At 44.1% G+C, this 18,421-nt stretch overlaps 1 protein-coding gene and 1 long non-coding RNA gene across 11 annotated transcripts in view; one reads left to right on the top strand and one right to left on the bottom strand.

Moving 5' to 3' along the window:
• LOC123775021 (uncharacterized) overlaps positions 1–18,421 on the top strand; it is a 106,681-nt gene that overhangs the window by 65,805 nt on the left and 22,455 nt on the right. The window lies entirely within an intron of this gene.
• MESK2 (misexpression suppressor of KSR 2) overlaps positions 1–18,421 on the bottom strand; it is a 233,823-nt gene that overhangs the window by 202,052 nt on the left and 13,350 nt on the right. The window lies entirely within an intron of this gene.

Genomic DNA, 18,421 nt, shown 5'->3' with positions numbered 1-18,421 from the left:
AGTGACAGGTAAGATGGTGGCAATGTTTAATTAATGTTTCTCTGTTTAGCATTTCCTTGAGAGGGTACTATTGGTCCCGGGTGTCAGTGGTACACCCTACTTCAATTCATATTACATTGCACCTAAAATTAACAGTGTTACAATACCTAATATTATCAAGGTTTTACCTCAATATACTAGGTCACCAAGTGGAACTAGTAGGAAGTGTTACTCTGTGTTAAATCGGTATAATTCTAGCATTACAATATAAATTATAGTGTTACAATTTGCCTCTTCCTACCAGGCTACTAACCTCATCCTACCAGGATACTAGCCTCATCCTACCAGGATACTAGCCTCATCCTACCAGGCTACTAACCTCATCCTACCAGGCTACTAACCTCATCCTACCAGGCTACTAGCCTCATCCTACCAGGATACTAGCCTCATCCTACCAGGATACTAACCTCATCCTACCAGGATACTAACCTCATCCTACCAGGCTACTAACCTCATCCTACCAGGCTACTAACCTCATCCTACCAGGCTACTAGCCTCATCCTACCAGGATACTAGCCTCATCCTACCAGGATACTAACCTCATCCTACCAGGATACTAACCTCATCCTACCAGGCTACTAACCTCATCCTACCAGGCTACTAACCTCATCCTACCAGGCTACTAGCCTCATCCTACCAGGATACTAACCTCATCCTACCAGGATACTAACCTCATCCTACCAGGATACTAACCTCATCCTACCAGGATACTAACCTCATCCTACCAGGATACTAACCTCATCCTACCAGGATACTAACCTCATCCTACCAGGATACTAGCCTCATCCTACCAGGATACTAGCCTCATCCTACCAGGATACTAGCCTCATCCTACCAGGATACTAACCTCATCCTACCAGGATACTAGCCTCATCCTACCAGGATACTAGCCTCATCCTACCAGGATACTAACCTCATCCTACCAGGATACTAACCTCATCCTACCAGGATACTAACCTCATCCTACCAGGATACTAACCTCATCCTACCAGGATACTAACCTCATCCTACCAGGATACTAACCTCATCCTACCAGGATACTAACCTCATCCTACCAGGATACTAACCTCATCCTACCAGGATACTAGCCTCATCCTACCAGGATACTAGCCTCATCCTACCAGGATACTAACCTCATCCTACCAGGATACTAACCTCATCCTACCAGGATACTAACCTCATCCTACCAGGATACTAACCTCATCCTACCAGGATACTAACCTCATCCTACCAGGATACTAACCTCATCCTACCAGGATACTAACCTCATCCTACCAGGATACTAACCTCATCCTACCAGGATACTAACCTCATCCTACCAGGATACTAACCTCATCCTACCAGGATACTAACCTCATCCTACCTGGCTACTAGCCTAGTGGCATCCTACTAGGGTACTAGCCTATTAGGCCAAATACAATCCAGGACATAAAAACGTGGAACAATTTTATAAAAAACCAGATGGAACCTACTATATGAAGAGGCGGGCCCAAGAGCCATACCTAACCTTGCCTATAAACACTAGTTTAAATTATTATTAGAAAATCGCGCCAACGGAAACATTTTCCGCCGTTTGAAATTTGAAACTTTGAAATTTGCTCAGTTTCGTAACTGATAAAAACTCAGTTTCGTAAGCTAAGCGGTAGACAAACAGGTCGAGTACACGTGGTTCATGGTCACCACTCCAGTCACTGTCACCCTTCACCGCACTTAACAATTATGTAGGCTAAACTCCTTTCAGCCTTTTTTTTCCCCCATGCCATGTTTCGCATTCTCATCCGTTACGCCTTTTATTTTCAGACTGGGAAAAAAAGGTCAGTAGCCAGCAAGAAGGTCATCAGTGAAGGCTTGACATACCATACGCGTTATGGTATGATTTCAGGGCTCAACGTTCTCGTGGCCCGGTCCCCGACCAGGCCGCCTCATTATTATTATTTACACAGTAAATTACTTAGACCATATATTTCTTATTTGTGTAAAACGGTACGTGAATACGATTTTAACGCTTCGACTACGACCATTTACGGATAACCGTTACGTTACTATCACTTTATAATTACGTTATAACAATGTTACCATTACGTTATTATATTCATAACCGTTGCTTCACTGTTTTGATGCAATGGTTACATCCTCGAGAATTAGAGCTTTCGTCTCAAGCAGCGTCGACCCCCCCCCCCCTGGGTGTTAATGTTAACTCTTAGCACCTAGTTAAGGTGTTTGTTTACATTTCAGATCATGGAGTTGATCTTTTCATGAAGATACATTTGTTTACATCTACAGATCAGATTTATGAAATTAACTTTTTACAATACTAAATTTTCCACAGTTCAAATATCGAAATTGCACTTCCCGAAATGCTTCACACAACTGCACAGCCCAAACTTAAAAAACAAAATGAACAAAAAAAAAAAAGATTTGCATTTGTGTGTATAGAAGCCTATACATAAAGGTCAATGTTACGAGAGATTTTTCTTCCCGTTCTCTAAAATGCCCAAAGTTCATTCCATGCACCCGCCAAACCCCCCCCCGTTTATGAAAAACTTTACACACTACTTAACTGATGCAGTCCGAACACTTCCTGAACAAATGCCTCACTGACTTGTTCGAACCAAAACGCTGTAAATGCTTCACCAACGTACTATAAATACAAATAATCGCCAACAGAACCTAAACACCTAACCTACCCTAACCTGACCTAACCTGACCTAACCTAACCTGACCTAACCTAACCTGACCTAACCTAACCTGACCTAACCTAACCTAACCTAACCTGACGTAACCTAACCTAACCTAACCTGACCTGACCTAACCTAACCTGACCTGACCTAACCTAACCTGACCTAACCTGACCTAACCTGACCTAACCTAACCTGACCTAACCTGACCTAACCTGACCTGACCTAACCTGACCTAACCTAACCTGACCTAACCTAACCTAACCTGACCTAACCTGACCTGACCTGACCTAACCTAACCTAACCTACCCAGTGCCTAAATATGCACAATATGCTAATATATAATAATTTATATTTGAGGAAAGTTTGGTTTCGAATGAACAAAATATTAAAATTGATGAATGCGTTTTTGGGGTCGACCGCTGGATGGAATGGACCGAGGACGGGTTGCGATTTTTACTAATACGTCGTATTTGACAGATGGTTCGATTTAAATAATTACATGTGCGCGAGGACAGGTTGAGGATTTAGTGTACAGTACCTGTCAGGTAAGCTAGATATCAGAGCTATTTTAATATCTTATTAAAATTAGTAGTGAAGGGAAAACTTTAACGTTACAGGCAACGGGATGAGGTTCTAGTGGCCATGATGTGCAAAAAGCCTCATTCACGGAGAACTACAAACACCTTTCGACTTTTATAATTGTCCTAGACTGTCCGAAACGTTGTCTCTCCACATTCTGATATGATTTGACCATTTTATACAGTCTCCGTGGTGTAGTGGTAAGACACTCGCCTGGCGTTCCGCGAGCGCTTTGTCATGGGTTCGTATCCTGGCCGGGGAGGATTTACTGGGCGCAAATCCTTAACTGTAGCCTCTGTTTAACTCAACAGTAAAATGAGTACTTGGTTGTAACAAAGATTCTTCGCGGCGGGGATCGTATTCCAGGGACCTGCCCGAAACGCTACGCGTACTAGTGGCTGTACAAGAATGTAACAACTCTTGTATATATCTAAAAAAAAAAATCTTCAGCCACATTATTTTAACTCATCGTCTACACACAAACACCTTTCGTTGTCATGACCAACAAACATTTGCGCGCATGTAACTGAAGCGAAGATTTATATAAAATATAAATTTGTATGAAAACATTCATCCGTCTCTCAAACAACAAATAACACACTAGGACTCACACCTCACTGCCAACCTACTTTGCACACCGGTAGCACATGATTGCGTCATTCTTATGACTGCTGGCAAAGCGAAGAACACAATGACTGGAAAATAAACAAAGCCAAGGCCAGCGAGAAAGCGCCAAGTTTGACTAACACTAATGGAATTAAGAGGACAAAGAGCTGGGGCATGATAGCGGACTGAAGGAACCAGCCACTGACACTAGGATCGAACGCCGACCTGCAAAAACAAATAGTTTCACTAAGCGCAGCAGCATTGGCTGACATTACGTCACCACATCGTGCCAGAAAGAGAGGCATTGAAGCTTAATGACCTATGGCTTTCTAGTACGTGATCTCGTCGGTAATGGAGTCCTAACGTCTGGGAAAAAAACATTGTGCGCGCGTTTCTAAACTTGTCCAGAAAAAGGGATCTAACTTCAAAACCCTGTATGAGCAATTTGTGTTCTCAATGTAGAGCCCGAATTTTTTTTTTTAAGTCTAGCTAGTCAAATAGGAAAGAACGCCCATAAGTCAAGCCTAGCCCCGAGCCGGGATTGGGGAGTAGAAGAACGCTCCCCCATCCAGATACCACTCATCTAGGTGAATATTTGTATGTTGTTGTTGTTATAGATTCAGCTACGCGGAACAGGTTCCAAGTAGCACGGGCTATGGTGAGCCCGTAACTTACCTGGCACAGGAGCGGGGCAAGTAGCACGGGCTATGGTGAGCCCGTAGTGTGGAATATTTGTAAATCGGTTCAGTTTAATGAGACGCCGGCAGATGGTCGTATATCCCAACGCAACTTTTTGTAATAAGAAACTAGCAGCGCCTCATAAGAGAATAGAACGGGTTCGATTCTCTTATGAGGCGCTGCTAGTTTCTTATTACGAAAAGAAGCTTTTGGATACACGAGCAGCCTCATAAGAGAATCGAACCCGGGGTCTGCAGTTCTTGCCTAGAAGCGATACTTCCATCACCACCACCTTTGCCATTAACTTATTGAAATAGGCTCTCATTTAAATGCCACTCCCTTATAAGAAAAAAAGTCATAAATGTCATTGTACCTTAAAGTGAACAATTCTTTATGCCGGTGAAAAGTTCTCGATATTCTCCAAAGGATGCCTGATCAACCAAGCTGTAATTCAAGCGTCAGACTGCGAGCAGCTGCGTCTAACAGTCTGGTTAAGCACACCAACATAGTGGTGCAGTCTCCTGTTGGACCATTTTAACCAATGCAGCTGAAACACTATTCAGCTTAGATTAGATTTTTTATGCAGATAAAGGTACATACATTGAAGATGAGTTACAAACATAATGTTGGATTTAAAGATAAGAGGTAGTACATACAATACCTAAAGCCACTAGTACGCATAGCTTGTGCGTACGCTTGTTAATGCAAGCTTGCCAAAGTACTAAAGTTTGTACAAAGTATTTTTTTTGGGTATAGCTTAAAATGGTACGAGAAGTTTCAGACAGGCTGGAAGGCACAAAACGCGTTAGGCCTACGATAGCTATGCAGACCAAGTCACAATAACGGGGCTGAAAATTATAGACGCCCAACCCATACCTTTGAAAATAAAGGAAGCGATGACATTTCGGTCTGTCCTATACCCTCATATATTTACATCCTTACACGACTTTTATAAATGGGTCAAAATGGATCGAAAATTCCTTCACTTCCTTCAATATGTGGGGTTGGGTGACTAGGCTATGTATATATTATATATATTTTTTCTTGTTTTATACTATACAACAATTTCCCAACACTTACAATATCATTAATACCAACTGCGTGTCTACAAGGACCGCCGGAAACCAAGAACAAAATACTGGTTTCTTATATACTAAGAACAAGGCGTGAAAACTGGCCACGTGGATCTCACGGAGCAGGTAGGGCAAGGCCATACCAGCCAGTACCAGGTGCTAACCCTCCATGGGCGAGGAGGAGGAGAAGGAGAGATAAGGAGAAGAGATAAGAAAGAGGCCTATAGAGTCCTGTGATCGGGCCCGTGTGTCTGATGGGTCTGTATATCCGGGTCCCCCCCGCTGGGCGGCCTGCGCGCGCACCAGCCTCCACGAGGAACTGTGGATGATAATAGGCCGAAATTTGCCTGGTTTGTGACGTCAACCGCCGTCGATCTTCCAAACACCTCTACCAGGCCCAGAAAACCACTCTACACTTCCTTTTTTTGTGATTGGAAGGAAGGGGGGGGGGGTTAAAGAAAGACAGTTGTAGATGAAGGAAAAATGATTTGGAAATGTGGAATATTGAGCGAGTTAGGTTAGGAGGTGGGTTGTCCTTGACATGATTTTTGTGTGTGTACTCACCTAGTTGTGTTTGCGGGGGGTTTAGCTCTGGCTCTTTGGTCCCGCCTCTCAACCGTTAATCAACAGGTGTACAGATTTCTGAGCCTATTGGGCTCTATCATATCTACAACACTTGAAACTGTGTATGGAGTCAGCCTCCACCACATCACTTCCTAATGCACTCCATTTGTCAACCTCTCTGTGTGCGTGTGTGTGGGGTGGTGTGTGGGGGTGTGTTTTAGTTAGGACAATCTTGCTCCTTTTTTGTTATTAAGGAGCTCTGTGTAAGGCTCCTCACATGTATTTCAGCATGTGTGGGATGTCCAGAGATGAACACCGTTGCTTTCACATACCAGCCCGTCCTCTTAAGATTTTCCCAACGTCAAGACACTGTCGTATTAAAAAGTCTCCCCTTATCCTAACCTACCAGAGGACCCAAAACAGAAAACGAGACATTGTCAATTTCGCCAGCCGCTTCCATTTTCTAGTTATCTTGAGATGATTTCGGGGCTTTTAGTGTCCCCGCGGCCCGGTCCTTGACCAGGCCTCCACCCCCAGGAAGCAGCCCGTGACAGCTGACTAATACCCAGGTACCTATTTTACTGCTATGTAATAGGGGCATAGGGTGAAAAACTGCCCATTGTTTCTCGCCGGCGCCTGGGATCGAACCCAGGATCACAAGCCCAGCGTGCTGTCCGCTCGGCCGACCGGCTCCCGTCAAACGTCCTAGTACGTCAAATTTTGGCCTTTAGGTTGAGTATACCTCAAAATGCAACTTTTTATTAAGAGAACTAGTTGCAAATTCACCCACGTGTTCAGATTTCCAGGTCAGAGTAGACGCTGATGTACCCAGTGTAACGGTTCTATTGTTACGTAAAGTATGGTGACAAACACAGACACTAAGATACTATATATATATATATATTTGGTCGAATATACAGAAGTACACAGGTGATACTTTGGTGTGAGTTGAGCGCACTGAGCGTCGGTATAGTATCTCGCAAGTGTCTGCTCTAGACCACACTTGAAAGTAGACTCTGGTTAATGTTTGCTATTCTGCTGCTTATATGCCCGGGCAACGCCTCACCTCATTCATCTCCAAAGGTTGACAGGAATATTAACAAAGCATTTGGAGCGAGTATATTATTGGGATAATCTACTCGCTACACCAGTAAGTCGCCCAAGTCTTTCACATAAAGGGAACCTGTAGGCTGTCGTCTATTCGCAATACCACAATTTTAGCAATTGTTTCGCTACACAACGTCCGCCCACGTTGTTGATACCCGCCCACGACGAGCGGCAGCAGAGACTACGACGACGACGACGACAAACTGCTCCCTCCCACCCAAGCAGCAAATTTATTCTCTGGCCATTTTCATCCTATCAGATAAGCTACCTCGTTTCAAAGCATCGATCACCAAGAAAAACAAGCAGAATGATTACAAAACAAGGAGAGGGTTTGGTGGGGGGGGGGGGGGGGGGGGTAACCAGAAGGGGGGAGAGGGAGGGGGCAGGTGGCAATTTTGTGCGTGTGTTTATTGGAAGGGAGAGAGGTTAGTAGGTAAAGAAGAGAGAGTTAAGTAAGTAGATTAACTTTAGATAACTTCGCTGGTAGACAAGACGTTCACCATAATGTCTATACTGTACTCTCGTGTACTGTACTCTCGTGTACTGTACAGTAATGTCAGTCACTCTGATCTTCCCTGCCAACACTTGCCCAATACATTGTGTTACCTCCGGGGATCCCATCTAGTTTGAAATAATCATCTTTCATTGTTATTTAAACTATAGACACACACACGCTCCCCCCCCCCTCCCTCTCTCTCTTCCAAGGCCAAGGTCTTTGAAGAGGACTGAAACGGTACTGAAAAAGCCATTTAGCCTATAAGTATCGTTTTGGGTAGAGTTCAAGGCATCAAATTTTCCTAAATTTAAATTTATATATTATATATATATATATATATATATATATATATATATATATATATATATATATATATATATATATATATATATATATATATATCGTACCTAGTAGCCAGAACTCACTTTTTGGCCTACTATTCAAGGCCCGATTTGCCTAATAAGCCAAGTTTTCCTGAATTAATATATTTTTTCTATTTTTTTTTCTTATGAAATGATAAAGCTACCCATTTCATTATGTATGAGGTCAATTTTTTTTTATTGGAGTTAAAATTAACGTAGATATATGACCGAACCTAACCAACCCAACCTAACCTAACCTATCTTTATAGGTTAGGTTTGGTTAGGTAGCCGAAAAAGTTAGGTTAGGTTAGATAGGTTAGGTAGTCGAAAAACAATTCATGAAAACTTGGCTTATTAGGCAAATCGGGCCTTGCATAGTAGGCTGAGAAGTGCGTTCTGGCTACTAGGTACGACATATACATATATATATATATATATATATATATATATATATATATATATATATATATATATATATATATATATATATGAAACAACCTTACCGTCATTATCCCTCCATTCTACTCGCCAGAAGGAAATGTTACCAAGTCATTCATGTGATGTCTTAATCCAAGAGGCCTAAAACATAAATTTAAATAATAAAAAGTAATTTTGTATCCTGGTCGGCGTCACTAAGCTTGGCCAATCCAGCACTTAATTTCCGCATGTTCAATAGAGCCGTCGAGATGACCAGGAGGGTGGAAAGGGTTGGTGTTGGGGTAGTGGAGCTGGGCGGAGGGGGTGATGGGGGTTCTTGGTATGAGGGGGGGGGGGGGGTGGAGGGGTTAGGAGAGGTAGTGCATCGCGTGACCAACATATCGGGGTTGACCTCTGCGACTAGCGATCTGCAAGACCGCAGGCAGGCAGGCAGGCAGGCAGGCAGAGAGGCAGGCAGAGAGGCAGGCAGGCAGGCAGGCAGAGAGGCAGGCAGGCAGGCAGAGAGGCAGGCAGAGAGGCAGGCAGAGAGGCAGGCAGGCAGGCAGAGAGGCAGGCAGGCAGGCAGGCAGGCAGGCAGGCAGGCAGAGAGGCAGGCAGGCAGGCAGAGAGGCAGGCAGGCAGAGAGGCTGGCAGGCAGGCAGGCAGGCAGGCAGAGAGGCAGGCAGGCAGGCAGGCATGCACAAGGTCACTGGAAACCTAATTCCAGAATCCCATATCCTCGTGTAATTTAACGAACTTTTCTCTCCAAAATCCAGCATAATTGATATTATGCTTTAAACCAAAGGTCTTACAGGTGTAATGCCACAAAATTGTTATTAAACAAAATTCTTAAGACCTAATTAAGATGCGGAGCTTCCAGAGTATGGCAAAGGTTATATATGCCAAGTTTACTTAAAGTTTCTATTATACAATTTATCGCAAAATTTGTATTTAAAAATGCGACGTCAAGGAGATAAAAACGTTCGTAGGTTTCATTAACATTCAGCTCTTGTTATCGTACATAGAAGATATGATTTAGCAAGTCATTATTTCAATACAAGGGTGACAAATTCCAGGCATTTTGAGAACTAAATTTGGATATTCAGTTTTCACTTCTCTAATTATAAACACATCTTTAAAATCTGAAATCTACGACCAAATCTCACACACAGGAAGATGAAGAAACCATGACTTTATAATGGTCCAGGATGGACCGAAACCAAGTCTTGTGTCTTGATAATGGTCTCACACGACTTGATAATGGTCCAGGATGGACCGAAACGTCGTCGCTTCTCCATCTTCTGGTGTATGGTTTTGTCATCATATATCTTCAGTCACGTTACTGTGGCTCATCCTCTGAGAAATCGACATTTAAACATTTTCAGATGCAAAAACAATTATTTTGAACTCTACAATATCTCAATTAGGTGGTGTCGAGTCATACTTTGTTACACAAGAGTAACGAGAAAAATGTTAATAAAAAAAAAGTAGAATACATCTGCATTTATGTAGCTCCCCTTAACTATACGAGGGTACATAGCGTCAAGAGATAAGAAATCCTTATCTTGCAGAATGCTCTCCTTCTGCAAGAATGCCATCACCGCTTCAAGCTTTCACACACCCTGGCTTGAAAAATGTATGCGTCACATCAAAGACTAATATTATTTCACTTCGCTACAGTATTCCTCATTCGGGTCTTCCTCGCCGCCAAGTATCAACGCTATTTGTCCAAATATTCCAGAACCCGACGACAATGTACAACTCGTGGTATGTTCACTCAAACGCCAGCAGTGAAGTACAAGACAGCGAAATTGTCACCCGTGTTTTAGATTGAGCTATTCTGAACCAAAAGCTCAAAGTAGCACGGGCTACGGTGAGCCCGTAGAGGACTTACCTGACACAGGAGCGGGGCAAGTAGCACGGGCTACGGTGAGCCCGTAGAGGACTTACCTGGCACAGGAGCGGGGCAAGTAGCACGGGCTACGGTGAGCCCGTAGAGGACTTACCTGGCACAGGAGCGGGGCAAGTAGCACGGGCTACGGTGAGCCCGTAGAGGACTTACCTGGCACAGGAGCGGGGCTGTAACTTGTTAACGTTAGACTCTAAGGGATACCGAGCTATTTATCCATTATATACATACAACTAGGTTTCCTATGTCCTCATTCCAAGGCCGCCATAACCCACAACACTACAATTTAGTTCAACATTGAGGCTGTTGTCAGTCTTCTGTACAATGCAAAAACTAACTGTTCGTCGACTTGTTTTTGTTTTAATTAAGGAAGATAAATGGCAACACATCTTATCTTGAGGTTATCTTGATGATTTCGGGGCTTTTTAGTGTTCCCGCGGCCCGGTCCTCGACCAGGCCTCCACCCCCCAGGAAGCAGCCCGTGACAGCTGACTAACACCCAGGCACCTATTTTACTGCTAGGTAACAGGGGCATAGGGTGAAAGAAACTCTGCCCATTGTTTCTCGCCGGCGCCTGGGATCGAACCCAGGATCACAAGTCCAGCGTGCTGTCCGCTCGGCCGGGTGAATCACATGGGTGAAAATACCAAATAGCAAGTGGGGGGAGACAGGAAGACATAAGTAAGTCTCCACAAAGTTCACTACCCTAGATAAACTCACAGGTCAGGGAAGGTATGATGAAACAGCCCGTCCTCCTAAGGTTCCCCAACGTCAAGAAACTGTCGTACTAAATGGCCCTCATCCTAGCCCACCAGAAGACCCAAAACAGAAAACGAGATATGTCAATTTCGCGATTCGTTACCATTTTCTAGTATGACTATTTTTTTGCCTTTGGTAAGAGTACACTTCAAAATGCGATATTCTAATAATTTAACGAGGACGGGCTGCTCCTCGAATGGTACGACTCTAGTACACAGTGACCCCCAAGCACACACTAATAACACTAAGGAAGGGGGGGAGGGGGGAGAAGTGAGAAGACTCACTAGGCTTCGAAATGTTCGAACCTTGAAGTTTGATGGTGTCGTAAATCAGGTACAATCTCCGCCACTGACGTCACCTTGGGCTGTGTCGTCACCCACTCCAACCATCACCCGCCCGTCATCACAGGTAGACGGGTAGATGGTAGACACCCCCCCCCTCTCCTCCCACTAAGAGCAAGTTAAATACACACTCAGCTAGGCAAGCAATTTCTTATTCTCATCAGCTTTATACCGTTCAGTTTCAAGTCAAGACGAGCTTCACAAATGTCCAGTCCGTAGTGCAAACGGGAACTAAACCAACCCATTTAACCTAACCCAAATAACAGACCTAGAGTATGTTGACCAGATCACACACACTAGAAGGTGAAGGGACGACGACATTTCGGTCCGTCCTGGACCATTCTCAAGTCAACATATATCTTCGACTTGAGAATGGTCCAGGACGGACCGAAACGTCGTCGTCCCTTCACCTTCTAGTGTGTGGTCTGGTCAACATACTTTAGCCACGTTATTGTGACTCGTCGCCTGCAAACAGACCTAGAGTATCAAACAATTTTTCCTAGGTCAATGTCAATTTTATCAAGAACAGAACTAAATTTTAGCCTTTTTATTAGTCTTTTTACTATTATATTTCCCCAGCATCAACACAGAAGTCTAGGACACGATGCTGACATCACCATCATTAACAATGTCTTTGTAGAGTTGGCTTCGTTCTGTACTCACAACTGGCAACCCCGGGTTTGATTACCTGGCGAGAAAGGAATGGTTATAGCCACGTTTCTTTTCGCCTCATGTCCCTGTCCACCTAGAAACAATGAGATACCCAAAAGTTAAGACATAGATACCCACTGACGCAGTCTAATAATGGCTTTTGCAATTACCTATTCAAGCAAATTTTACCACAATAGACATTAATGGCCGATAGTTCGGCGTAAGTAATCTATCTTCGTAAAAATCCACATTGGCAACCAAAGCCGAAACGAACATGACGTCTTCAGAGGTAGTATGTTGTTGTTGTTAAAGATTCGCTAATTGGAACAAAGTTCCAAGTAGCACGGGCTATGGTGAGCCCCAGAGGTAGTAAATATCTGAACAAAAGCTTCCTCCCCGCTGGGAGGTGGCTGATCTGGGTGAAATTACCCGAGGAAAATTCTCGCACGCTTGCCCCGCCCAACATATTCTGGCAGTCGCTAACCTGTTCCACTCTAACTCGCTCTATACACCAGTTGATCAAGTTACGTGACGAGCCCAGGAGCTGAAGTTTGGTTCCCTGTAACACGGAGAATCGACTTGAGAATGGCCCATGACGGACCGAAACGTCGTCGCCCCTTCGCCTTCTAGTGTGTGGTCTGGTCATCAATCCCCGTAACATATCTACGAATGTCTCCCCCCACCCACTCCCCACACCCTCTTCACTTCCCCAAACAGGACACACTTCGCACAACAGAAGGGTTGGGGCCAGATTCACGAAAGCACTTACGAACCTGTATATCTTTTCCCAATCTTTGGCGGCTTTGTTTACAATTATTAAACAGTTAATGAGCTCCGAAGCACCAGGAGGCTTGTTTATAACAATAACAACAGTTGATTGGCAAGTTTTCAGGCTTGTAAACTGTTTAATAAATGTAACCAAAGCCGTCAAAGATTGAGGAAAGATGTACACGTTCGTCAGTATTTGCGTAAATGCTTTCGTGAATCTAGCCCCTGGAGGCACGCGTGCGTAGTTAACCTGCTTCAGAAAAACAGGACGGGAACCACGGTCGACAGGTGGGGTGGGGAGGGGAGAGAGCATCCACCCCCTTCTTAACTGTTTAAGACATGTGGGGGGGGGGGCGTTTCCTTGGCCGGGCGAGTGGGGAGGGGAAGGTGGAGGTGAACAAATACACAAGGGCAGTGACGAGGATTCGAACCTACGTCCGAGAGCATCCCAGACGCTGCCTTAATCGACCGAGGTGAGGTGAATCCAGGTTTTTAGGAAAATGCTTCCAGACTACTCCGCTTCTAGTAGCTAAGCGACGCACGAGAACAGTGTAGGGTTAAGGATAATAATGAAAAATAAACGTCAGCTTTCCTATGACTCTAGTATATCTCCATAGCTAAAACAGCTAAGTATTAGCAAAGAGACTTGCCATTAATGTATGTTTCATTGTAAATTCATAGCTACTGGACAAATCTCTAACTTGATGACGACATTGTAAATACAAGGTGTACTGGGTAGATATATATTAATGTAATAATCTCCGTTGAGGTCTGATAAAAGATCTTTTTGTGTGCCCTCTGTAATCCTTTTTGCGCTACCGCTCACAGGATGAGTACAGGGGTGCACAATAAATTAGCCGCCACTGACGGCATCAGCCAACCTACCCACTCACCCTTTCGGGATTTTTATGGGCAAGGATGGGAAAGGGAGCCGAGGGAATGATTAAAGATGAGAAAGGCGTACACCATTTGGTCACCATTTGGTCCGGGAGACATCTCCCGTCACGCAGGGTGCAGTTGCGCCTCCACAGATCTCCGGTATCATCTTTTGATACTGGCAATGGCTCGAAAGGGCCACCACTTACGGGCTATTCATGCCCGTGCTACCTCTTGGGTGGCTTAATCTTCATCAATCAATCAATCAATCAGAAAGGCGTACAGGTGAGGGTCAGTTTTAGAGATGGGGTAATAAAGTGCTATAATAGCCCCTTGTCAGCACTGCCTATCATTTCAGTTAATATTTATACGATATTAAATTTATTCATAGGAAGATTTATACCATGACTTGAGAATTGTACTGGCAACAATTTTTCATCTGCAGGGCGTGAACTCCTACGTGAATGGTCCACAAGCCATCTGGAAAGGGCGGAGCACGACATAACGGATGATTCAAGGCGTTGGAGTTTAGGCTCCAGTCTCGCGGAGACAAAGCCCGAAACACTTTGGGTAATAGTGGCTTCATTTAGCATGCGTAACTACCGTCCCCACAATTGTACGTTACTCTTAATGTAACTACATTCTTTGTGTACACACACTTTTGGAATAAACATTACCATATGGGGAAAAAAAACTGTAGAGGCACATTCATACAGAAAACTAATATTACAGTGCTTTGTTACTAATTCCCCTCGGGGCAAAATTTGAAAAAAATTAAAATTGCATTTAGGGACAAGACTAAATATCCCCCCCCTTCCCCCGTGTCTTCCCCCTCTCTCTCGACCCAAAGTTGAAAGTTGAATGACTGGAATTGAACCCTTGCCTTAAACCCTCGGCTGTCTCGTGAAGCTGTGATCAACTGTTATATTACTGTTTATCAGAAAAGAGAAATTAGACCCAAGGGGATGGGAGCCTTCATTCTAGGCTGGCATCGCGGCGCCAGCCTAGAATGAAGACTACATTAAGCCCACGACGCGAGGTTGCAAAATTAGTTTATCCAGCCTAGGAGGCGTTGATCCTGTGTAGTGGGGGGGGGTAGGAGGCGTTGATCCTGTGTAGTGGGGGGGGGGTAGGAGGCGTTGATCCTGTGTAGTTAGTGGGGGGCCAAGAAGCGTTGAACCTGTGTAGTTAGTGGGGGGGGGCAAGAGGCGTTGAACCTGTGTAGTGGGGGGGGGGGCAGGAGGCGTTGAACCTGTGTAGTGGGGGGGGGCAGGAGGCGTTGAACCTGTGTAGTGGGGGGGAGCAGGAGGCGTTGAACCTGTGTAGTGGGGGGGGGGAGCAGGAGGCGTTGAACCTGTGTAGTGGGGAGGGCCAGGAGGCCTTGAACCTGTGTAGTGGGGTCACGCACGTTCAAGAGCCCCAGTGTGGGGGGGGGGGGAGGGAGAAGGAGGCGGCCCGTTTCGTGGGGGGGGAAGAGAGGAGGAACCAGGAGACAAATGGGTTACAATGGGGAATAATAGAAAATCTGAGGCATGTTACAAAAAAAAAACATTTTGGAAAAGTAACAAGTTCAGTATCCAGCCGGTCCTCTTGAGTAAACACAGCGGACAGAAAACAGTGTATTAAAACGCTCGAACCTAACCTATCGAGAACGCATAGAAAAATTATGAACGTTTTTGAACCGTCACGATTTAGTACCCCTTTATTTGGCCATTGGGGATTTTTTTTTTTACGTCAAAATGCAGTGCATTATTGGATAGGTCAGGCTGCAGCCTCATAGCCAAAAATTATGGAACTTACAAAACGAGTTTTTTTGGGTAATTTGTATTATTAAATTAATATAAAAGCCATACTGAAAAAAATATAAATTACAAATCCTAACAGCCTGTACAAACAATATTAGGCCTAATATATTACATGTGCGGCATACTAGGCTTGGGAATAATTTTTTCTAGGCCACGTATGACAATATTACCTTGCTAACAACCATATATGGCCAATGTTGACCAGACCACACACTAGAAAGTGAAGGGACGACGACGTTTCGGTTCGTCCTGGACCATTCTCAAGTCGCTTGAGAATGCGCCGACTCAAGCCGACTTTAGAATGGTCCAGGACGGACCGAAACGTCGTCGTCCGTTCATTTTCTAGTGTGTGGTTTGGTCAACATATTTCAGCCACGTTATTGTGACTCCTCGTCCGCATATATGAGCCAAGATGTATTAACCTGCACAAAATAAACAATTTACTAGAATGACTTTCTGGATATACGAGTAAAGGCAACGCTGAGCGACTTTGGTTATACTACTATTTAACTGTTCCACCTTGTTCACCAAGCAATTATTGGGGAACGTGGTTGTAAACCATATTGGCGGGTAGTGTTCTAGGGAAAGCAGTAGGATAAGCCTTACGGTGAGCAATGGGAAGGGAAAGCTCTCGACCTAACCTCGTCAACTTTTGTACATGTCTGGGCAAGACAAAATATTATTAGCCACTTCTCTTAAGTAGTCCACTGGCTGGTTTATATATTTTTGTATCATTCATTAACTAGTTCGTGTAGTTAAAATCAGCCACCAGTTGGGATGCATGTTACTGTTGTCAGTGAATGTTCACATTCTTCAACATCTAATGTTGAAGAATGATTTCCTTCCCCTCTCCCTACAGTAATTTTTAACGCAGTCTTAAAAAAAAATTAAGAACGCCATCCAGGCACAGTCTACAGCTGTAGATCTACTTCAGTCTCCCATTCGCCCAACGTCGAGCGTGTGCCCTTCTTCCCCCAGCAGTCAGAAACAACCACGTCCACAGGTTTATGACTTTTAGTGTCGTCCACATCGTGATAATATATGTGCCGTTAGTTGCAGATCAATAAATGTGGGCGTGTTGTGGAAGGGAAAAAAGATTGTCGGGGGGGGGGGTGTCAGTGAGACCCACGAATGCAGTAACACGTCTAGACAAATTTCTCAGATTAGCGACCCCGAATAAGGTTGGCATATTGATCGTGTTGCAAGAGTGCAAGACAACGCAAGCAACTGCAATCTACAAAGATTGCAATACCTGTCTCACTTTGGTGAACCACCTTACATTTAAACAAATGTCACCAAGCTACACCACTTAACATTTTAAGACCTAAAGAGCAAGAGTTAACCGTATTTACAAGTTTAACATTAACATTCGTCCTCGAAAGCGATACCTTTACCCCCCCCCCCCTTGTGTTAAATACTAACCCCCTAGATACAGATATTTATTATTGTTAGACATTAGCATAGGAGTGAAAACGACGGGAGCCAGGCGACACCCGCCAAACACACACCGAAACTACGACGTTGGTACAACGTTCGAAAAGGTTTTAACACTTCCTAATAAGTTATAACAATCAATATAGCAAGTTGTAACAACGTTCTAATAAGTCATAAACACGTTAAGCCAAGATGTAACAACTTTATTACAAGTTGTAACAAGCTGAAAATAGAGACAATTACGGTTTGTGTTTCCAGGGCGCCCGGCCTGTCTTGCTTTTACTGTTAAGTCACTCCTGTACCCTGGCGGTGTCACCGTTCATCACCTAACGTGCCTGGGTTATCCACCTGGTGAGTGCGTCGAGTCAGCCAGCCAGTCAGTCAGTCAGTCAGTCAGTGCCTTCTTGCCTCGCATATTTCCCGGTCGGTTAATCAAGCACATCTCTCAAGTGGGCCTGATAAAGACCTTTTGTGCCCTCTGTAATGCTTTTTGCGCTACCGCTCACAGGATGAGTATGGGGTGCACAATAAACTAGCCGCCTCTGGCAGCAACAATCAAAATCTCTCAAACAAACATCTCAACACCATCAACAATCAATCGTTACATTTACCACGAGCCAATCAACTTACTGGCAACAAATCCTTAAATTGTAACGATAGAAACCTTACAATTTAAAATGCCCCCATACTCGGATGTGATATTAACCACTAATGCATGCTAGCTTCTGGCATGTTTGTCTGATCGACGGGATACGAACCTCGGGTCAAGGGAAAATATTGACCCGACAAACGCCTGGAAGCTGCTTTATCAAGTTAATTAAATGTTAATGATCTTGTTATTTGAGCCAAGAACAAAGTTAAAAAAAAAAAAGTTTATACTTTCACAAGTTTGCACAAAATTACAATACTTTGGTCTACAGCCAAAATGCTTCAGAAACAAATTAGATCAACGTCGACTAATTCTGGGTCAATGTGAAACGAAATGGGGTTTAAAATTATTGATTAGATCTAGTTTTATCCCTTAAGGCGAGTCTTACAGCTCTTACTGTACAATGGGAAGGGAAGGGAACTATCGGGAGAAAGTATAAAAACCATTACAACTATATAGCACTTTGCAAGTGGTTGGGCACCATTCCTCCCCCCCCCCGTCCCATCCCAAATCCTATCCTGACCCCTTCACAGGGCTATATAGTCGCAATGGCTTGGCACTTTCCGCTGATAGTTCCATTCCCTTCTACCCAAGGGCAAAAACCGTCGTACTACAAACTGGCAGCGA

The sequence above is a fragment of the Procambarus clarkii genome, chromosome 92 (genome assembly GCF_040958095.1).
Source record: "Procambarus clarkii isolate CNS0578487 chromosome 92, FALCON_Pclarkii_2.0, whole genome shotgun sequence".
NCBI lineage: Eukaryota > Metazoa > Arthropoda > Malacostraca > Decapoda > Cambaridae > Procambarus > Procambarus clarkii.
Note: the sequence above shows the minus strand (reverse complement) of the source record. Positions and strands in the feature narration are given on the sequence as shown.